A 21,808-nucleotide genomic window follows, 5' to 3' on the forward strand; every position below is an offset into this window, starting at 1 on the left:
CTGTGAAAGCATCTCTGACCTCTAAGTGGTACAGAAGCACAGGCCTCCCTGTGACTATTATGATTATCCTCATTTCATCTCTTCTTTGACGAGCTTTACACTGCAATTTTGGAAGTGGAATTGGAGGCACGTCCCCAACAGTTCAACCTCCTGGAACTCCTCGAAGGCTCAGTCTGGGACCTCAGAGCCTCATTTCCCAGGGGCATATTGCTTCTACTAAATGCAACATAAAGCGGGTTCTGCAGCCAGAGGCATTGGCACTGGGAATAAAAGCAGGTACTAAGGCAGTGGTTTCCTAAAGAGCATTTAACCATCTTTAAATAACCGTATCCCAGAGCGGTCCTTTCTAGCCTATTTGAGGCTTATAAAGTAGCAGTCTTTCTGGTATACTCAACTTATGCAGAGTACATGCTGTCCTGGGAGTGAACTGAGTTAGCTGTGCATTCTGCTGAGGTCCAAGCAGTGGAAGAAAAGGCCACTTGAGCGATTGTATGTGTGATTCTCCAGTGTGTGCTATCGGGAAGACACTGTGGCAGTGTCCAGGTCTGACCTTATGGGCACATGATACTGAGAGATACAGCAAGCCTGACCTTGGGACCTTCATTTTTTTATGGCCTTTGGAGCCTCACAAGGCTCTGGAAGATTCCCTCACCACCCAGACCCACAAACTCCTCTTCTCCAAGGCTTCTCCCTCCCTTCTTCACAGTCCCCAGCTTTTCTCTTGCCCTGTAGAATCCATCTCTCTTGGACCACTCTCCCTACTGGGTCTTCTTCAGAGCATTCTCCCGTCTCACGATACCCAACGGCAGTCAAATGGACTCAGTCCTTCGGGCCTTTGTCACACATCGGGCCCCTGGAGGCGCAATCATTTCTCTTGTATGCCACAGACAGCTCATGGTTCTTCTCAAGGTCTTGGATGTTGACTGAAACCCCAGCACCTTTGCTGGGCTCTGTCTCATTAGACAGTTGCCCAGCTGCTTTCTGCCTTTACACACAGGCCTCCTCTGCCAATTAATTTGACCCCATTGTGACTTTTGGCAGACACCCCGAGAAAGCAGCTAGGGTCAGAGTCATATTATTATTAAGTGGGAGTCTCCTAGGAGCTTGCCACTCCAGCCTTCCTTCTCCCTCAGTTCCATTGCCAGACAGGCTCCAGGAGCCCAAGGAGCATGACTGGAGCCTGGCACCAGTGGCTACTCCAGCCCATCAGCTCAGAAGGAGGCTGAGTGATACTAGGACATCAAAGCAAATACTACATGGAGTCTGGATACTAAATAAAAGTATATGAAAATGTTAGAGGTTGGGCAACAGGCATCTACATGAAGCACACTGGAGGAAGGATAAACATACGAGAGTAGTTAACACAGACTCTCTGAAGCCCATGGCTTCCAAAACCAACAGGCCACTGGGGCCTGAGGGAAAGCAGCTAGGCAGGTATTGTGCCTGCCCTCCTGGTCACATCTTGGGGACTTAGTTTCTCTTCCTGTCACTACACTAAAGTAACTAGACAGAAACAGTTTCACGGAAGACAGATCGATTTTAATTCACAGTTCAAGGGGCAGTCCCTTGCAGTGGGGAAATCAAGGCAGGAGCTTGAAGACGCTGCTTGCATCCTATTCCTTAGCACGGACAGAGAGCAATGCATGCATCCTGTTGCTCTGTTTGTCTCCTTCGGTTATCCAATCCAGGATCCCAGCCAGGGACCGGTGCCAATCACAGTGGGACAGTCCTCTTACCTCAATTAAGGTAATTAAGACAATGCCTCCCAGGCATGCCCAGAGCCCTTTCTCCCAGGTAATTCTAGATTCTGTCAAATTGACAAATAATATGAACCATGGACTCGAGGAGCGGGGAGTTCCAGCAGAGGCGTGGTCCTCTCCCATTTCCATCAGACAAGCACTGCTACCTATAAAGGCAGCCACTAGAACCCAGCTGGGGGAGGGGCACATGAGCTCGGTAATTTTTCCTTAGACACGATTCCAGAGAAGAGCTGGAAGAAAGATACAGAATGGATAAAGGACTCCAGTGGGAAGCATCCCTTAGCTGTGCTAAGCCCAAAGAGAACCTTCCCATGCAAGAGGCCGTAGATTCTCCCGTTGTCTGGTGTGTTCTTGCCTGAATCCGAAGTTCTGCCCACATCATTCTGCTGCTGTGTGACACTGTTCCTGGGGAGACATAAACAAGCGTCTTCTCACACCAGCTAGGGAGCAGACACAGACCAAGTAAGGATAACCACCAACACCCAACTTGACGAACCAATGAGCTTACTGAGATTCCTTATGGGAGTATGAGAGTGAGGGGTCACTTATGGCAGAACCGATGTCAAAGGTGTCGGCATGGGTACTGACTGGTGAGAGCTGGAGCCTGAGGTGCACTGCACAGCCTGCAGACAACTGGGCAGATTGCAGAGTGTCTCGTCTAGGCAGTTCGACTAGTCTTAGTCTCCTTAGCAGCCTTTTTGTTTATATGACTGTGGTGGTTTGAATAAAAGATGTCCCTCATAGACCCAGAGGGAGAAGCACTATTAGGAGGTGGGGCCTTATTGGCGGAAGTGTGTCACTGGGGACAGACTTTGAGGTATCAGATACTCAAGCCATGTCCAGTGTGGCAGTCTCTTTCTGCTGCCTGAAGATCCAGACGCAGAACTCTTAGCTCCTTCTCCAGGACCATGTCTGCCTCAAACCACCATGCCTCCCACCACAACAATAATGGACCAAACCTCTGAAACTATAAACCATCCCCAATTAAATGTTTTCCTTCATAAGAGTTGCCATGGTCATGGTGTCTCTTCAAGGCAGTAAAACTCTAAGACAATGATCTTGAAAACAAAGGGACCTAGTAGCATCTAGTCTGTTTCAGGGACTTCCTGAAGCTTTTGAATTGTTTACTTCCTGAACCCTAAAGAGCCTCCCCTCCAAAGTTCTTAAGTCTTTAGAACTTGAGTCTTCCCAAGCTGCTTCAGAAGAAATCACTTCACAACACCTGTCAGAACCATTCTGCTGGAGAACTTACACAGAGGGAAAATCAACCCTTCCCAGCCCCCCTGCACAGCTCTTTACTGGACTGATGTTTTGCTCATCCATTCCATGTCCCAGAACAATGAGCCTTCGAACATGTGTGTGAACTTCACTTATTCTCCAGTTCAGCCTTGCCGAAGAGTGAACGTATGCCCATTACTGGTTTAGAGGCAAATGATACAGCAGTGAACAAAACTGACTTCAAAGTTCCCTGCTTTCTAGCTCCCAGAATATTTCTTTTTAAAAACCAGATATCCCTGAAGGAAGGATTTTTCTCCCTTAAAGCTGCTACTCACTGCAGCCTGCATTCCTAACTCCTGAATTGATACCATAAAACACCTGACCCTTCTAAAGTAGTTCAGAGAGACAGCTAAATAGGTTTTGGATTGAGTGGGACCTTCGTTAAGGCAAATCACTCACTATTCCACAGGCAAGCTATGTTACGTTGAAAAGAGATTAAAGAAATGGACATAGCAACTATGCAGGTATCACCCAGAGAAAGGTGAGTCATGAAGCCGATAAAGAGTCCAGCATGCAAGGACGAGATTCACATAGGCAAGTTTCCTCTACTACATTGAGAAAAACAGCCAAGTTTATAAAAAATAAGATTCTGAAGAACAGATGAGAACGCAATAAATACAATTTCAATGGTTAGCCAAAATGAAGTAAGAAGGATCAGATTTGCCCCTCCATGAACCCCCTCCCCCAAATTCCTGAAGCAATACCTTGTAAGACATGGAGCAGGCGACCAAGGGCCATGATTCTTGAAGGAAGAAAAGTGAAGCAGTTGGACTTTTGGTGGCCTCTGCCCTGCAGGGGACCTCCCAGGCTACAACACAGGCCAGGAGGCTGCAAAGAGGTCTTTACCTGCCTGGAAGAAAACAATAAAGTAAAATAGTGCACAGCTCCTCACACTGGGTCACATCCCATGTGGCATTGGGTAACCGAATGAGGGGGTTGTGAAAAACTGAGCAACAGTAAAAGCTTCCTGAATACACAATGAACACAAACAAATAGGAAACTCAACGTGTTGTAAACCGGGCATATTTCTGGAAGCATGTGCCCGTGTTGTGCAGTGACCCAGCTTCCTTGGGAAACAGTGACCTTGTTTCCCAAAACACTCACGCACACTGCGCACTGCACATGTTGGCATACGATGCCAGTGAATGCTGCCTACAACCCTCTCTGCTCAGATTCCAGATGATTCTATGCTGGAAGCCGTGGAGTTTTTATTGTGCAAAGTTCTCCGCTTTTGTAGAAACATCCTGATTTAATTACATAAAACAAAGGCTTTTCTTATTTTCCCATCACCGCTCCTCGGTAAGTTCAAGTGAGCCCATCTTTGAATTGCATTGTCTTAGACTGTTTGATTTTTCAAATTGCTATTTGATTTAGTTTTCACTGAAAATCAATACAGGAATTTTGGCTAAGGGTTAGAAAGTATTTCCAACAATTTCTTAAATGGCCTGAAATATAAGTTTACTATTCTGTACTATGTATTTATGTGAAGTGGTGTTCTCAGTACCAACAACTGATTTTTTTTTATTTTAGTTTTCATTTGATATTTTTTGGAGACAGGATTTCATGTAGCCTAGGCTAGTCTAGAACTTGCAATAGAGCTGCAGGTGACCTTAAATTCTGGTCCTCTGACCTCAGTTTCAGGTAGTAGAGTTACAGACATGTACCACCACCCCTGGCAACTATAAAATCAAAAATATTCATCAGGCCTAAAGCCAGCTGAAGATTCTCTACACACTGCAGTATCAAATACTCAGCCATGATTTAGTGGTTTATGTAAGAATAAGCAGTCCTACCATCTCATTGGGATGCTAATTTGCTTTCTTTTTAATAGGTAGTAAAAAATGTGCATCTAAAAGAATAAATTTTATTTTAAATCTATTGCTTTACTAGAATTGTCTTTCATTTATTTGCCTATTTTATATACCCGAATACCAATAGTTGTGTAAAAATCTCTAACAAAAAGGGGTTATGGGTGCAAAGAAACCTTGAAATGAGCTATAGTTGCCCCCAACCCCTTGGAAAGAAGTTGGAGACTTCTTTCTTTCCAAGACCCCAAGGAGATGCTTAGCCCTACGGACAGTACCAAGTATTAAATATACTATGTTCTTTCCTCTATATATACAACTATGATTATGGACAATTTATCAGTTAGGCACAATAAGAACTTAATGACAACAGCTATTAGGAACAACTACAATAAAAGTTACCTGAATGGGATCTTTCTCAAAATAGCTTCCTGCACTGTGCACACACATCCTTTCTACTGCAATGATGTGACACACCCAAGCTATGGGGTGAGACGGACAAACAAAGGATGTAAGCTTGTGACATAATGTCAGGTTGCCACATTAGGCCACCACGAAGTGAAAGTTCACCCAAGAGAACTAGACGGCAGGAAATAATCAAATTGAGAGCTGAAATCAACAAAATAGAAACAAAGAAAACAATACAAAGAATCAATGAGTCGAAGACTTGGTTCTTCAAGAAAATCAACAAAACAGACAAACCTTTATCGAAACTAACCAAAAGGCAGAGAGAGGATATCCAAATTAACAAAATCAGAAATGAAAAGGGGGACATAACAACAGACACGGAGGAAATACAGAGGATCATCAGGTCATATTTTGAAAAACTGTAATACACAAAATTGGAAAATGTAAAGGAAATGGACAACTTTCTGGATAAATATCACTTACCAAAATTAAATCAAGACCAGATAAGCAAATTAAATAGACCTATAACTGCTGAAAAAATAGAAACAGTCATCAAAAGTCTCCCAACCAAAAAAAAGCCCAGGAGCAGATGGCTTCAGCTCAGAATTCTGCAAGATTTTCAAAGAAAAACTACTACCAATACTCCTCAAATTGTTCCACATAACAGAAACAGAAGGAACATTGCCAAACTCTTTTTATGAGCCTGCAATTACATTGATACCCAAACCACATAAAGACATTACTAAGAAAGAGAATTATAGACAAATCTCACTCATGAACATTGATGCCAAAATACTCAATAAAATACTGGCAAATCAAATCCAAGAACACATCAGAACCATCATCCACCATGATCAAGTTGGCTTCATCCCAGAGATGCAGGAATGGTTCAACATAAGAAAATCTGTCAATGTAATCCACCATATAAACAAACTGAAAAAATATGAACCATATGATCATCTCATTAGATGCTGAAAAACCTTTCAACAAAATAGAATATCCCTTCATGATAAAGGTCTTGGAGAGAGCAGGGATACAAGGAACATACCTAAACATAATAAAGGCAATACACAGCAAGTCAACAGCCAACATCAAACTAAATGGAGAAAAACTCCCAGAAATGCCACTGAAATCAGGAACAAGACAAGGTTGTCCACTCTCTCCATATCTATTCAATATAGTTCTTGAAGTTCTCTATAGAACAATAAGACAACAAAAGGAGATCAAAGGGATACAAATCGGAAAAGAAAAAGTCAAACTCTCACTGTTTGCTGATGACATAATAGTTTACTTTAAGCAACCCCAAAAATTCTACCAAAGAACTTTTACAACTCATAAACACTTTCAGTAATGTAGCAGGATACAAGATTAACTAAAAAAAATCAGTAGCCCTCCTTTACACAGATGATAAATGAGATGAGAAAGAAATCAGAGAAACATCACCCTTCACAATAGTCACAAATAGCATAAAACATCTCAGAGTAACTCTAACCAAACAAGTGGAAGACTTGTATGACAAGAACTTTAAATCTTTGAAGAAAGAATTGAAAAAGACACCAGAAAGTGGAAAGATATCCCATGCTCTTGGGTAGGTAGAATTAACATAGTAAAAATGGCAATCTTATCAAAAGCAATCTACCGATTCAATGCAATGACCATCAACCCAGTAAAATTTTTCATAGACCTTGAAAGAACAATACTCAACTTCATATGAAAAAACAAAAAACAAAACAAAACAAAAAACGGGATTTCCAAAACAATCCTGCACAATAAAAGAACTTCAGAAGGCATCACAATCCTTGACTTTGAACTCTACTACAGAGCTATACTACTGAAAACAGCCTGCTTTGGCATAAAAACAGACAGGAGGATCAATGGAACCGAAGTGAAGATGCGGATATTAATCTAAACAACTATGAACATCTGATTTTTGACAAAGAGGCAAAAAATACAAAATGGATAAAAGAAAGCATATTTAACAAATGGTACTGGCATAACTGAATATCAACATGTAGAAGAATGAAAATAGATCCATATCTATCACCATGCACAAAACTTAAGTCCAAATGGATCAAAGAACTCAACATAAAACCAGCCACACTGAACCTTATAGAAGAGAAAGTGGGGAGTACACTTGATGCATTGGCTAGGAGACCACTTCCTAAATATAACCCCAGTAGCACAGACACTGAGAGAAACAATTAATAAATGGGACCTCCTGAAACTGAAACGCTTCTGTAAAGCAAAAGACATGGTCAACAAGACAAAATGACAGCCTACAGAATGGAAAAAGATCTTTACCAATCCTACATCAGATAGAGGTTTGATCTCCAAAATATACAAGGAACTCAATAAATTGGTCATCAAAATAATAAATTACCCAATAAAAAATGGGGTATAGACCTAAACAGAGAACTCTCAACAGAGGAATCCAAAATGGCTGAAAGACACTTAAGGAAATGCTCAGCATCCTTAGCCATCAGAGAAATGCAAATCAAAACAATCCTGAGAGTCCATCTTATACCTGTAAGGGATCAAAAACACTGATGATAACTAATGCTGGAGAGGTTGTGGGGTAAAGGGAACACTCCTGCATTGCTGGTGGAAATGTAAGCTAGTACAGCCCCTTTGGATATCTGTTTGGTGATTTCTCAGAAAATTAGGAAACAACCTTCCTCAAGACCCAGCAATACCACTTTGGGGAATATATCCAAAGGATGCTCAATCATACCACAAGGACATTTGCTTAACTATGTTTATAGCAGCATTGTTTGTCATAAAAAGAACCTGGAAAAAACTAAATGCCCCTTGACTGAAGAATGTATATTGGAAAATATGGTACATTTACACAACGGAGTACTACACAGCAGAGAAAATGACATCTTGAAATTTGCAGGCAAATAGATAGAGCTGGGAAGCATCATCTTGAGTGATGTAACCCAGACCCAGAAAGACGACTATCATATGTACTCACTCATAAGTGGTTTTTAAACATAAAGAAAACCAGCCTACAAAGCATAATCTCAGAGAACCTAGACAGCAATGGGGACACTAAGAGAGACATACATAGATCTAATCTACATGGGAAGTAGTAAAAGACAACATCTCCTGAGTAAATTGGGAACATGAGGACCATGGGAGAGGGCTTAAGGGGAGGGAAGAGGCAGTGATGGGAGCAGAGAAAAATGTGTAGCTCAATAAAATCAATAAAAAAAGAAATTGGAGTTAATCAAAATTGATCTAGAGATGATACAGATAGAATTAATACACAAAACCTTAGTGTTATAACACATTCTAATATTATGCTGATACTGTATCCCATACGTTCAAGAAAAAACAAGAGATATGAAGACTGTTGATATAAACACAATAAAAATAAAAATTCTAGAGATAAAAAGTACCATGTCCAATATAGAAAGCATATTATATGCTTTTCCAAACTTAAGCATTAAGAAGTAAAACTTTGGGGAAGGAGAGATGGATCAGTAGTAGACCCTAATTTAGTTCTCAATACCACATAACTCCAGCTTCAGGCAATACCATACCCTCTTCTGACTACCACATGCTAATACCTACCACAAACACACAAAGATACACATAATTTAAAAAAGGCAAATACTTTAAAAAATACCTTAAAGGTTTAAAAAGAAGAAAGTATAACTGGGCTGTGGAAGAAATGAAGACAACAGACGTGGTGCCAAGTCAGATAATAAAATGGGGAAAAAAAACCTAAGGAATGAGTTAATACCGTAACATTTACAAATCTTTTAAAACTGCAAATACAAAGATATAAGAAACTCAACAATCCAAAGCACAGGAAACACAAGACAAATACCACCAGCCATGTGATAATAAAGTAACTAAAAATCAGAGAGAGAGAAAAATAGACATTCCAAAGGCAGCCAGCCAGAAGACAAGAACATATATAAAGATAATAAAAGCAACAGATTTCTTATCAGAAACCATGTAATGAAAAGAGACACAGAAACAACTCACAGCTCTGAAAGAAAAGCACTGTCAATCTGTCATTTTATACCCAGCAATAATATCATTTAAAAGTGAAGGCAAGGTAAAGATATTTTCAGAAAACACTGAGGAATTTTATTACAATGGAACTTATCCTGCAGGAAACAGAAAAAGAAAATCATCCAGGAGAAACTAAAACAATATGTGGAGAAAATTGAGATCTATACAAGAAAGGAAGTGGTCCTGGGCATTACAACCTCTGCAAACATTAAAGTTAATTTCCTTATTTAAATCTAGTTGAGCCAAAACAAGACGGCTTAGCAAGTGAAGGCACTTGCTGCCAAGCCAGATGACCTGAGTTCAAACCCTGAGTCCCACATGGTATAAGCAGAAAACTGACTCCTGCAATTTGCCTTCTTCTGACCTCTGCACATGTGTGTGTACACACACACACACACACACACACACACACACACACACACACAAATAAATGTGATAAAATTTTAGAACTGTTTAAAAATAAACTTATTGTGAACAGGCAATCATCTAAAACAAAACTATTCGTTATGTGCCACTGGGCTTACAACATAAATAGAAGCAAAAGAATTATAGTTTCAAGATCCAGAGCAGAAAGGAAGTAAATTGCTGTGGTCCGCATGCCAGTCATGAAGTGACAGCAGATGGGGTGAAGATATTGTGTGATCAGCTGCAGGTGACATTATAAACTTTAAAAGCACCAATACAGGTAGGCTGAAATGACACAATAAAAAGACAGTCAAGAAGGAGATAAAGTGATGTGGGATTTCCCTCTGCATGCTATAATTACCATTAATGAATAAAGAAACTGTTTTGGACCTATAGCAGGGCAGAACTTAGCTTGGTGGGGAAAACTAAACCGAATGCTGTGAAAAAAAAGGGCAGAGTCAGGGAGAAGCCATGGAGTCTCCAGGGACAGACACTGGGAACTTTAGCTGGTAAGCCACAGCCACATGGCAATACACAGATTACTAGAAATGGGTTAAACTAAGATGTAAGAATTAGCCAATAAGAAGCTTGAGCTACTGGGCCAAGCAGTGATTTAATTAATACAGTTTGTGTGTTATTATTTCGGGTCTAAGCTAGCCGGGGGTGGCCAGGAACCAACAAGTGGCCTCCCTTTTCCAACAATAAAGCAGAGTTCTAAAACACTAGATCCAAAAGAGGGCAGATGAAAGGAGCTTTGAGAAAGAAAAGCAAAGCAAGCAGCAATGGCTTATCAGGTCTGATGCCTCATTCTACAATTACATTAAAACGGTGTGGTGCAGGTAGAGAAACGGACACACAGACAGAGGTTTTTCATAGACAACCCATAAACAGACCCACACAAACATACACAATGAAATTCGGGATGGGTGCAAAGTTAGTGCAAAGGAAAAGGAAAAACTTTGTCAATAGATGTTGCAAGAACCGAGTGCAGAGAGACATGCCTGTACTCCCAGCATTTGGGAAGCAGAGGCAGGATCATGATGATGAGTACTAGGTCATCCTCTTATATGATAAATTCAAGGGCAATTTGAGTCACGTGAGACCCTGTCTCTACAAAAGAAACATAGCAACTATTATTATTAATGGTGCTATTTTTAGATTATTATTATTGCATGTGTCCACACACACACATGCAGACATGTGCCACGACATACACATGGAAGTCCAAGGACAAGACCGCGGAGTAAGTTCTTGTCTTAGTCAGGGTTACCATTGCTTTGATAAAACACCATGACCAAAGAAGCTTGGGGAAGAAAGAGTTTATTCAAATTTCACTTCCACATCACTGTTCATCTTCGAAGGAAGTCAGGACAGGAGCTCAAGCCGGGCAGGATCCTGGAGGCAGGAGCTGATACAGAGGGCATGAAGGGTGCTCCTTTGGCTTTCTCCTCATGGTTTGCTCAACCTGCTTTCTTATAGAACCCAGGAACATCAGCCTAGGGGTGGGTGTCAGCCTAGGGGTTGCCCCACCCACCAATTACTAACTAGGAAAATGCACCGTAGACTTGCCTACAGCCAGATCTTACTGAGGCATTTTCTTAACGGAGGCTCCCTGCTTTCTGATGACCCTAGCTTGTGTCAAGTTGACCTAAAACTAGCCAGCACAGTTCCCTTCCTTCTACCTTTATGTGAGTTCTGGGGATCAAATTCAAGTTGCCAGGCCTGTGTGGCAAGCACATTTATCAACTGAGCCATCTAGCCAAGCCATTATCTCTGCTTTAATAAAACGTAAATAGATGCTGCAAAAATAATTGGACATTTTGTGGCAAAAAAAAAAAAAAAGAAAAAGAAAAAGAAACAAAATTAACCAGCACTGAAACTAACATCACACAAAAATCAGCACAACATGGATGGTGGGTTTAAACATAAAAAATAAACTACAAAGCACTATGCTGAGGGAAATCCCCAGACTGTAGAAGTAAGCAATGATCCACACAAGGCAAACACTGACAAATCAGACTTCACCAAATTTCCAAACATTTTGTGTGTGTGTATGTACATTTATGTATATGTGTGCCACAGCATACATATGGTAGTCAAAAGACAACAAAGGATATATGTGTATATATGTTTATATATACATATGTCTACATACATATATGTACATATATATACATCATAAAGAAGATAAAGTACAGATTAAAGAGTGAGAAAAATATGTGCAAATCATGAATTACATAACAAAGGATTTGTGTCTATCATATATAAAAAACTTTCAAAATCCAATATTTTTTAAAAAGCAAAGTGAAAAGGGCAAAGCCAAAAAGCCAACAGCGGTACGTTTCATTGAATATACACAGAAGGTTACCAGAAAAACTAGCCAATAGTGTTAACTCTTACAAGAAGGCCTGGATCCACAGAATGTCCTCATTTGAGGCAAAAATAAATCATGAGTGATAAGACCAAATACTGATGCCAGTCTTGGGAAACCCAGACACTCACAAGGGGCTGATTGGGTTATTAATTGAGACAGTAATTCTGGAAAATAGTTTAGTAATTGACTTGAAAACTAAGTAGACACTTGCTATACAATCTAACAATTATATCGTTGGGCAATTTCATCCCAGAGAAATGAAAATGTAATACCAACTATTAGTAGCAGCTTTCATCATAACATCTAAAAAGGAAAATATCAAATGTTCATCAATGAATAAATTGCTAATAGATTGTAATATGTCCATATTAGAATATAATTCAGAAAAAAAATAAATAGATAAATAACAAAGTGCTAGTGGCCAGTCATGGTGACACACACCTTTAATCCCAGCACTCCAGTTGCAGATGGCTTTCGAGTTCAAGGCCTGGCTGGTCTACAGAGCCAGTTCCAATTCAGTCAGGGCTACACAGAGAAACGCTGTGTCAAAAGCCAAACTAAATAATAGTAATAACAATAATTCATTAAAAGTTTAAAGACCAAACTCAATTTATACTAGAAGCATGAGTGTAACGAAAATCACGTTGGTGTTAAAAGCCTGTCTCGGGATGTATGTGGCACAACTACGTGTTTATAATCTTTGTAAACTAACATTTAGCATTTATGAAGAAAGGTTCCAGAAACAGGAGGCAGACTAGTGGTTGTTTGACATGAGAGAAAGAGGTCAGGGGTTATGGGAGCAGTGGGCCTCATGGCTCACAGTGCAGAGAACTGTGAGCATCAGTCGAAGCAGCTACATGCACCACATGTGTGAGAAAATTACCCAGAGCTTGGCACATCGCAAGTGTGCACACACAGCAGTGAAATGGAAGTTATCCCTGGAGGCGATGATTTCAGCTTCTGGATTTTTATTCCATACCATGATGATTCTAGATCATCAGGAGAAGGCTGGGGGGGGCAGGGTGCAAGGAATCTCCTCATATATTTCTTTGAAACTCCCTGCAGTCATAAGATTATCTAAATTATTTTAATTAAAGAAAATAATAATAAGGGGATTGAGACCAAGAACAGATGGAATGGGTGAAGTACAAATAGCAAGATGGTTGATTCAAATCTAACATAATTATGCTACATACGGTCCTGCATTTGTGTCTATGCTGAAGCCCACGGGTCTCATACACTCCAGGATAGCTGTAAATGTGGCTCAGCAAAAAAACAGAAACATACTTATGAGGTTTGTTTTAGGTTTTTCTTATAATTCAATTGTGCAATACTGGATAGTGAACTTTGTAAATGACCCTGAAATGCTGCAAAGACAAAAAGGTCCTGAGGATCTATAAACACAGATATCATTATACTGACTGAGTAGATTGTATTAGTGTATTTAGGGTTATATATGTGCATATATGTGATAACAATAAAAGGAAAACAAGCCATGAATTTGAGAAAGAGCAAAGGGGTGTGTGGGAAGGACCGGAGAGAGGAATATGGAGGAAGAAATGATGTGATTATATTGTAATTTTTAAAAACCTAAAAAAATTATTATTTAACAACCAGAAAAAAAGCCCTTTGGACATGCCTCTTGGCTCCAAGAGAGAAATGCATCGCCTGGTCACTCACTACTAACAAGAAACTGCAAATCTAAAGACACAACTATGTTAAAAGCAAAAGATTAAAAAAAAATACAGTACACAAACCCTAATACCTAAGGAGAATAAAATAAAATCACTTTATTGGTGTCAGACATGACAGATATTGGGCGAGGGGGATGCTACCAGAGTAAAAGAAGGTCCTGAAACAAAGACAATGACAGCGGTTTCTCAGAAGGACACGAGAATGGCACCAAGTTTGTATGCATGATACCAGAACTTCAGGACAATCAAAACATGACTGATGGATTGCAAAGAAAATAAAGAAATATGTAGCAATAGTTAAAAACTTCAAACCTAGTTTAAAGTGGACACCTTCTGAACTAATGCAAGAGAGCCTAAATTTGTATTTTAAAAGATCTAAAGTATGTTCCCAGTATCAACACAACTAAGTAACAAGCAGTAAATAAGAAAAATCTTTGGGCCAGAGAGATGGCTCAGTGGTCAAGAACACTAAGTGTGTGACTCCTACTCCCAGCACTGATACAGTAGCCTATAATGATCAGTTATTGTAGTTCCAGGAGATCCAGTGACCTCTTCTGCCCTTCACATGCACCAAGAATTCACATGGTGCACAGACAAACATACAGACCACACTCATACGCATAAAATAAACAATGTTTAAAGAAAAATCTTACAATTCCTTGACATATGGACATTAAATAAGGCACTATCAAACACACGATTGATTAAAACAAGCAAAAGAAAAATTAGGACATATCTTCAGTGAAAAAAGAATAAAAGGGAAGCATTATCACAATGTATAGAAGCTCCTAATACTGTACTTAGGGAAATCATGTTTTGCACAGAGGGCTCACACTAGAAAAGAGGAGCCCCGAGTCCTCAGTGAGTGCAGCTTTCAAACCAAGAAATTGGAAAAACAAGAACAAGTTTAAAAAAAAAAAAGCAGGGGCTGGAGAGATGGCTCAGAGGTTAAGAGCACCGACTGCTCTTCCAGAGGTCCTGAGTTCAATTCCCAGCAACCACATGGTGGCTCACAACCATCTGTAATAAGATCTGGTGCCCTCTTCTGGCGTGCGGGCATACATGGAGGCTGAACACTGTGTACATAATAAATAAATAAATCTTTAAAAAAAAGCATAAGAAATAAATATGTAGAACAAATTAACAAAAGCAGGGGAGAAAGACAAAAAGCAACAAATTCAAAAGCCAGATCCTAAAGAAGATCAACACAGCAAACTTCTATCCAGACCGAGGAAGAGGAAGCAAGAACAGCTGCCCACAATGGACCCAGGGATATGACGTCACTACCCATTCAACAGATGTGGAAAGGGCTGTGTGTGGAACCTACTTATGCCAATAATTTTAACTACTCAGGTGATTTGGGCACAACCATTAACAAACAAGTACCTCCAAACCCACTCAAGAGGAAATCAATATCCTGAATAGTCCTTTATTGATTTTCAAAGTTGTATCTGTGGTTTAAAACCTTCCCACAAGAAAAACTCTGACAGTGGCGGACACCAGAAGTAGACACTACTTCTTTCTGAGATCTGTATCCTCTTTGGTATAGTTGGTTTTCTACTGCTTACAACTTACCATCAGCCTATCAAAAAGGGAAGGCAGGGCAGGAACTCAAGACAGGAGCCTGGAGCAGAGACCATGGACGAATACTGCTTACTGGCTTGTTCCCCATGGCTTGCTCAGCCTGATGTCTTACACCACTGAGAACCACCTGCCCAAAGTGGCAGTATCCCTAATTAGCTGGGTCCCCCATGCCAATCATTTGTCAAGAAAATGTCCAACAGACTTGCCTAAGGGAAATCTGGTGCAGGTATTTTCTCAACTAAGGTTCCTCTTCCCAGATAAGTTGCAAGAGAGAGAGAGAGAGAGAGAGAGAGAGAGAGAGAGAGAGAGAGAGAGAGAGAGAGAGAGAGAAAAGAGAGAATAAAGGAAGGGAAGAAAGAAAAAAGAAAGGAAGGGAGGAAAGAAATAAAGGAAAAAAGAAAAAATAAATTAACCCATTGACTGGGCTGAGGAAATGGCTCAGTCAGCAAAAAGTGTGTGCCACATTAGCCTGAAGACCTGAGTTCAGATCCCCAGAACCCAATTAAAAGTCACTTAGATCAATCATCTGTAACCCCGGCACTCCTACAGAGATATAAGGTTGAGCCGGGGAACCCTTGGAAACTCACAGGCCATCTAGTGTGGCATACACAGCAGAAAAGCGACAACAACAACAAAACCTGTCTCAAACAAGGTGAAAGGTGAGGGCCAACACTAGCGATTGTCCTCTGACAGTTACACATGCACCGTGGTATGCATGTGCATACAAGCACACAGATGAATGTGCATCATAAACACATTGTACACACACATGCACACACAAACTTTGTAAAAAGAAGCCAGCAACTTCTTTGGATGCATTGCACGCCCACAGCAGTACTGTTGCCAGTTCCCTTTGCAGCTAGGTACTAGGGTTAACTGGGGCACTTCTGCTCATGGTGCTGGGAATCACTCCCTTTCCTAGCTTGCTGACACCAGGCTTACTTTATGCCAGAAAGAAAGAAATGTTAGGGGCTAGAGAGTTGACTCAGCTGTTAAGAGTGGTTGGTTGCTGCTCTTGTAAAGAACCCAAGTTCAGTTCCCAGTACCCATGTCAGGTGTGTCCCAGTTGCCATGACTACAGCTCCATGGGATCTGACACCTTCTTCTGGCCTCCACAATCAGACACACACATACACACACACAGAGAGAGAGAGAGAGAGAGAGAGAGAGAGAGAGAGAGAGAGAGAGAGAGAGAGAGAGAGAGAGGTAGATAAAAAAATATGGTGCTTGCCTTTAATCCCAGCACTCAGGAGGCAGAAGCAGATAAATCTCTGTGAATCTGAAGCCAGCCTGGTCTACAGAGCAAGTTACAGGGCAGCCAGGGCTGTTGCACAGAGGACCCCTATTTCAAAAACCCAAAACCAGTCTCCAGTTAAGCCAGATTCTGAGCAGCACGTAAGTCAGTCAGTCAATGTGTCGAAAGAGCACGCCTGGAATCTGCCTAGTATAACGCAAGACCTGGGGTTTACACCTTTGTCCCCAAATAAATAAAAGTAGATGACTTGGGTCTGCTGGCAAATCTGTGGGTGAAAGTGCTATTTTTATGTGGGGTCCATTAAATTTCTCCCTCTGACTTAAAACTGATGTCATGCCCTTCAGAATATAAGTCATATGATTTAAACTACAAAAATAGTATGTAACTGAGATCAGGCAGTGAAAGGAAGACTGTGGGGCACTGTGAGAGCTCCGCCAGTACTGGGTAAACACAAAGCCTGCCCTTGATGGGCTGGAGAGCGGGCTCAGCGGCTGAGAGCACTGACTGCTCTTCCAGAGGACTCAGGTTCGATTTCCAGCATGTCTAGGGCAGCTCACAACCATCTGCAATCCAGTTCCCTCTTCTGGTCTCTGTGGACACCAGGGGCACACATGTGATGCACAAACATACATGCAGGCAAAACATCCATACACATAAAATAGTGAAAATGTGGGGTTTTTAATTTAAATATATCCTTTAAAACTGGCTCCCACTTCCAATCTAATTCCTTAGAGGGAATCTCTTGTGCTGAAGAAGTTTCTAGACCTCTAAAGTCCCTTCTTCCCCTTTTTCTTTGCTTTTACTTTCCTCATTCAAACTTAACTGCATTTTAGTCTAGTCCTTCTTTGTTAACATATGGCCTATGTCACATGGCTCTGTATTTCTCTGTACCCGTCTCCCAAAAAACCTGTGTCTGCCGAAAATTCTTGAAATTATATTTTGTGGAGATTATCTTTTATTGGTTTTCTTAGTTTCCAGAATTCATTGGGTGGGCAGCAGTTATTGCTTGGTATTGTTTGCTTCTGCTTTTATGAGCCAAAGGTCTCATGCATCCCAGGCTGGCCTCAGACTCACTAGGCAGCTGAGGTTCACCTTGACCCTCCGGATCCTCTTACTTCAGCCTCCCCAGTGCTAGGATTACAGGCAGGCGTCACCATGCACTGCCAATTTCAAGAGTTCTGTGGATGAGCATAGCCGTCGTTGCTCCCCAGCGTGTCCCTCTAGGTCACTGGATAGTATATGACAGCAGGGGAGAACATTTTAATCTACCTAAGTGTTTCCTCATATGTGAACATGGAGGAATCTAAGATGGCCTACATCACATCCCTGCATCATGGTTGTTGTGTGCGTAACCTTGGTTTTCCCAATAGGGTTAAAATCACGTGCACATATTAACCATTAGTAATTAAATGACCGTGTCCTAATTATACTTCAGTCTCCAGTAGCTGTTCTTCCCCACTCCAGTGATGAAGGCTGCCTACATTTTCAGATTTGGCCCAATTTGTTTTAAAAGCTGGTGTGTTTTGTCATTTTAATTGATCTGGACCAGTCTTTCCCCCTAACTTACAGCCCAGTGTGGTTTCCCGTCCATTTATCTCTTCTAGTGTGTGTCGTTTTCTTATCAATCTGTTAAAAGCTTTATTTAGATAAGAGCTATCCATTTTTCTGAATCTTTTTTTTTTCTGTCTACCCTGTGTCTTTCGGCCTTGTTTATGGTATCTATCTCCACACACAAGCGCTTAATTTTTATTGGGCAAATATCACCTTGACCCTAACACTGAGATAATTCAAGAGGAAGAAAGGGACAGGGAAAGGGTAGGAGACAGACCCAACGACAGACACAGAAGAGATGCACCTGCTCCGCTACATAGATCCAAACCAAGTCCAGGCTCTACGGTGCATCTGTGGAAGTGCTCTAAGGTGGCCTGCACACTGTTTCGGGAGGCTGCCCCCTCCTCCTCGGGCACTGCATCCTCTCCAGTGGAAAGTTCTTACCATGGCTATGCTGTCTTCCTGTACCCACTTACCTGTGATCGCTGAGCCTCGCCACAACTGTGCCCTGCTCTTGAATAAGCTCCAACTCTTTCTCTCAGTCACTTGGAGGACTCTTTGAGGGATCCTAGGATGCTCTGAGCTGGGCTGATGCCCTCCTGCCATGTCTGTTCAGGGTCTGTCATCTTATATGTTTGGTTTGTTGTTGCTGCTGCCGCTGTTGCTGTTGTTTGAGACAGGGCTTCACATAGCCCAAGCTATTCTCAAACTACCATATAGCTGAGGATGACCTTGAACTTCTAATCCTTCCGTTTCCACCTTCAGAGTGCTGGGAGTACAGATGGGAGCTACCACCCATTACCCTCCCTTACCCTTCTCCAGCTCCCTCTGAACTGCCTTTTCCTCCCAAGAAAGTCCCCCTCCAATATTCCTGTGGGGTTTTATTTAAATGACTGAGTTTAATTAGGGTCACCTACATAACATGGGCATGGGGGTTATTAACAGAAACCAAAGCAACGCACCGCTCCCCCATCACCCTACCCCCCATCCTGCACAGGTAATTAACATTTTTCAAAGCTACCCCTGGAGATCAGCATGAACAACAGGGGTCACAGAACCATTTTACAGAAGAAAAGACTGACCCTGGGAGAAGCGAATGGTGAGCTTGTAATCAGAGTTCAGTCAGAGGCGAGCTCTCAGGAGGCAGGTCTCACGAAGGTGTCTATCTAAGCTAGGAGATTGTTATGGCGTTGTCTCTCCAAGGACCACCCAGAATAGCCCCTCCTTTTCTGATTGGATATCTCAAGTGCCTTTGGGATCAAGGATGCCAGCAGTCAGAACGGCTTCACTCACCAACAGCAAATCCTTCCCTTAGTGAACTTTTAGCAGTTTGGTAAATACCTCTTATTCTGACCACCTTACCATAAATTGCTCTAAAATGTTATTTTATGAATATACGGTATCCAATAACAAATAGTGTCTTTTTTGTGAAATTAATTTCAATTTAGCTTTAACTAATACTCAATTGCACTGGAATTACATATTACATACACATTACCACAGAAAGAAGTTCATCGTGATTAATGTTATCACAGCGAACACCAAAGGAATTAATAATGATCTGCAGTTATTATAAAGCGGGGCTGGTGTAGGAAAAAAGGTTAAGTCTAATTAAATTCTGGCAACCACTTTAGGGCTCTGCAGCAACCAGGATGCTGGGTTTCATGTTAATTAATTCTATATGGAAGGCTGCTGAAGTATTTTAGCATTGTTCAAAGAGCCACGCTTTTACTACCAGTATATGTTTTGATTTTCTTTTCAGTGACCTACCAGCATGCATGAGGTGTTGAATTCATGGGGACCACCTGATGTTAAAAACTGTTTTCTTACTCTATTATCAGAGTGAGGTCAGAGTCTCCCTGTTCCCTCCAGTTGAGGGACATCATGACTTCCCTTTGGAAATGAATCTCGGGTTTCTAGAATTTGCTTTCTGGATTGGACATGGCTCCACATTTATCTTTTCATATGAGTGGTGTATGCAGCCTGGATATTCCAGCAGGACCTCATCTTGCCCCAGACAGAACCCAGGTAATAATGTGCCCAAACATCCAATATTGCAAATAGAAGTCACTATGGCTGAGCACAGCATTTGGGGGACCTAGGATTTGGGTTCCCTCGTGTCCCTAATGTTTATTTCCTTTGTACCTTGGAAGAAATCATTTACCTTTTGAATCCGAATTTCCTCAGCCTTCACAGTATTGTTTTCAAAATTAAATCAGAAACTTGGGGCTGGAGAGTTGGCTCAGCAGTTGAGAGCACTGGCTGTTCTTCCAGAAGACTGGCTGTTCAGTTCCCAGCACCCACAAGTCAGCCTACACCTGTCTGTGACCCCACCTCTAGGAGATTTGACACCTTCACACAGACATACATGCAGGCACAACACCAATGCATATAAAAAATGAATCCATCATTAAGGAATTTTATAAGAAAGAGAGGTGGGGGCATGGTAGGGGCTGAACATACAGGATCCTCCTCCTCCTGCTTGGCTCAAGTTCTACTCTGAACACATCTAGCTCACACTTCCCTGAGAAATTCAAGTTATATATTGGTCCTACTCCATGCCATCCAAAAATATTCTACCTAAGATTAGACAGTGATGGTAAGCTGCCCCATAGAAAGCTCTATTTAGATTTTTCAATGACTCATGTATCTGAGTATACAAGTTGGTATCTCTACCTACTTCAGTCTCTGCAAAGGAAGGTCATAGCTAAATGTCTGAAACGGATGAAGGTTTATTTGATTGAAAAAAATTAAGACGGGGTAGTATTTCACACCTGTAAGTCTGGTGTTTGAGGCACAGAAGAAATAGTTTCAGGAGTTCAAGGTCAGGCTCAGCTACAGCAGATTCTGTCTCAGAAAAAGAAAAGAAAGGAATGGATAGGATGCATGCATGGATGGGTGGTTGGATAGATGAATGATTTGATGCATGGATGTGTGGACAGGCAGGTAAATGGGTGGGCAAATGGATGGGGGATTGATGAATTACATATTTATGAATGGATGGATGGGCATTTGACCCAAATTAGATCTCTATAAGTAAATATTTGTGTAACATCTATAACCAATAGTAACGCAGTCAAGGTCAATTCTGCATTCCAACCCTGACCTTGGTGGTCATTCTAGGTTCTGATGTTGGCGGGTACCAGATAAAGATTTGAAAGATCTGTCTTCATCATGGCCCATCCTGCTCATTGCTTCTCACATCCACATTTGGCTGTCACCCCTACCAGTCCCCCAAAAGTCCATTCTCATTCAATCAACTTGGAAAAGCTTTTTCCAGCCACATGTCTCAGTTCACAATGGTCTCCCCCAACCCTGGGCTCATAAAAGGAGATCCAATTCAGAGTATCTCAAAGGTAGGGGGCGTGAGAGTCACCTGGAGGGCCTGTTAAGACACATATTGTTGCTTCCAGAGTATGGAAAGGAACTTAAGAATTGGAATATTAACAACTTCTTAAGTCAGCGCTTCTTAACCTTACTAATCCTGCAACCCTTTAATACAATGACCCTCAACCACAAGATTATTTTCTTTGGTACTTCATAATTGTAATTTTGCTACTGTTATGAATTGTAATATAAATATCTGTGTTTTCCGATGGTTTCAGATGACCCCTATGAAAGGGTCATTCATCCCCCAAAAGAGATTGTGACCCACAGGTTGAGAATCT

The 21,808-nt window shown here is 41.3% G+C and overlaps 1 long non-coding RNA gene across 3 annotated transcripts in view; it reads right to left on the reverse strand.

The window, feature by feature from the left end:
- Window positions 1–1,526: 1,526 nt before the first annotated feature.
- LOC126499042 (uncharacterized) overlaps window positions 1,527–21,808 on the reverse strand; it is a 48,451-nt gene continuing 28,169 nt past the window's right edge. For 2 of the 3 annotated variants that reach the window (XR_007590960.1, XR_007590959.1), the window contains exons 2-3: window positions 3,743–3,888; window positions 1,527–2,165 (exon numbers count right to left, since the gene is read on the reverse strand). This is a non-coding gene — a long non-coding RNA (uncharacterized lncRNA). Of the gene's footprint in view, window positions 2,166–3,742; window positions 3,889–15,325; window positions 15,377–21,808 lie in introns of those variants that run through there. The other variant, XR_007590958.1, reaches the window with a different exon arrangement.

The sequence above is a fragment of the Alexandromys fortis genome, unplaced genomic scaffold (assembly GCF_014885135.2).
Source record: "Alexandromys fortis isolate MF-2015 unplaced genomic scaffold, M_Fortis_MF-2015_v1.1 scaffold_14, whole genome shotgun sequence".
Taxonomy (NCBI): domain Eukaryota; kingdom Metazoa; phylum Chordata; class Mammalia; order Rodentia; family Cricetidae; genus Alexandromys; species Alexandromys fortis.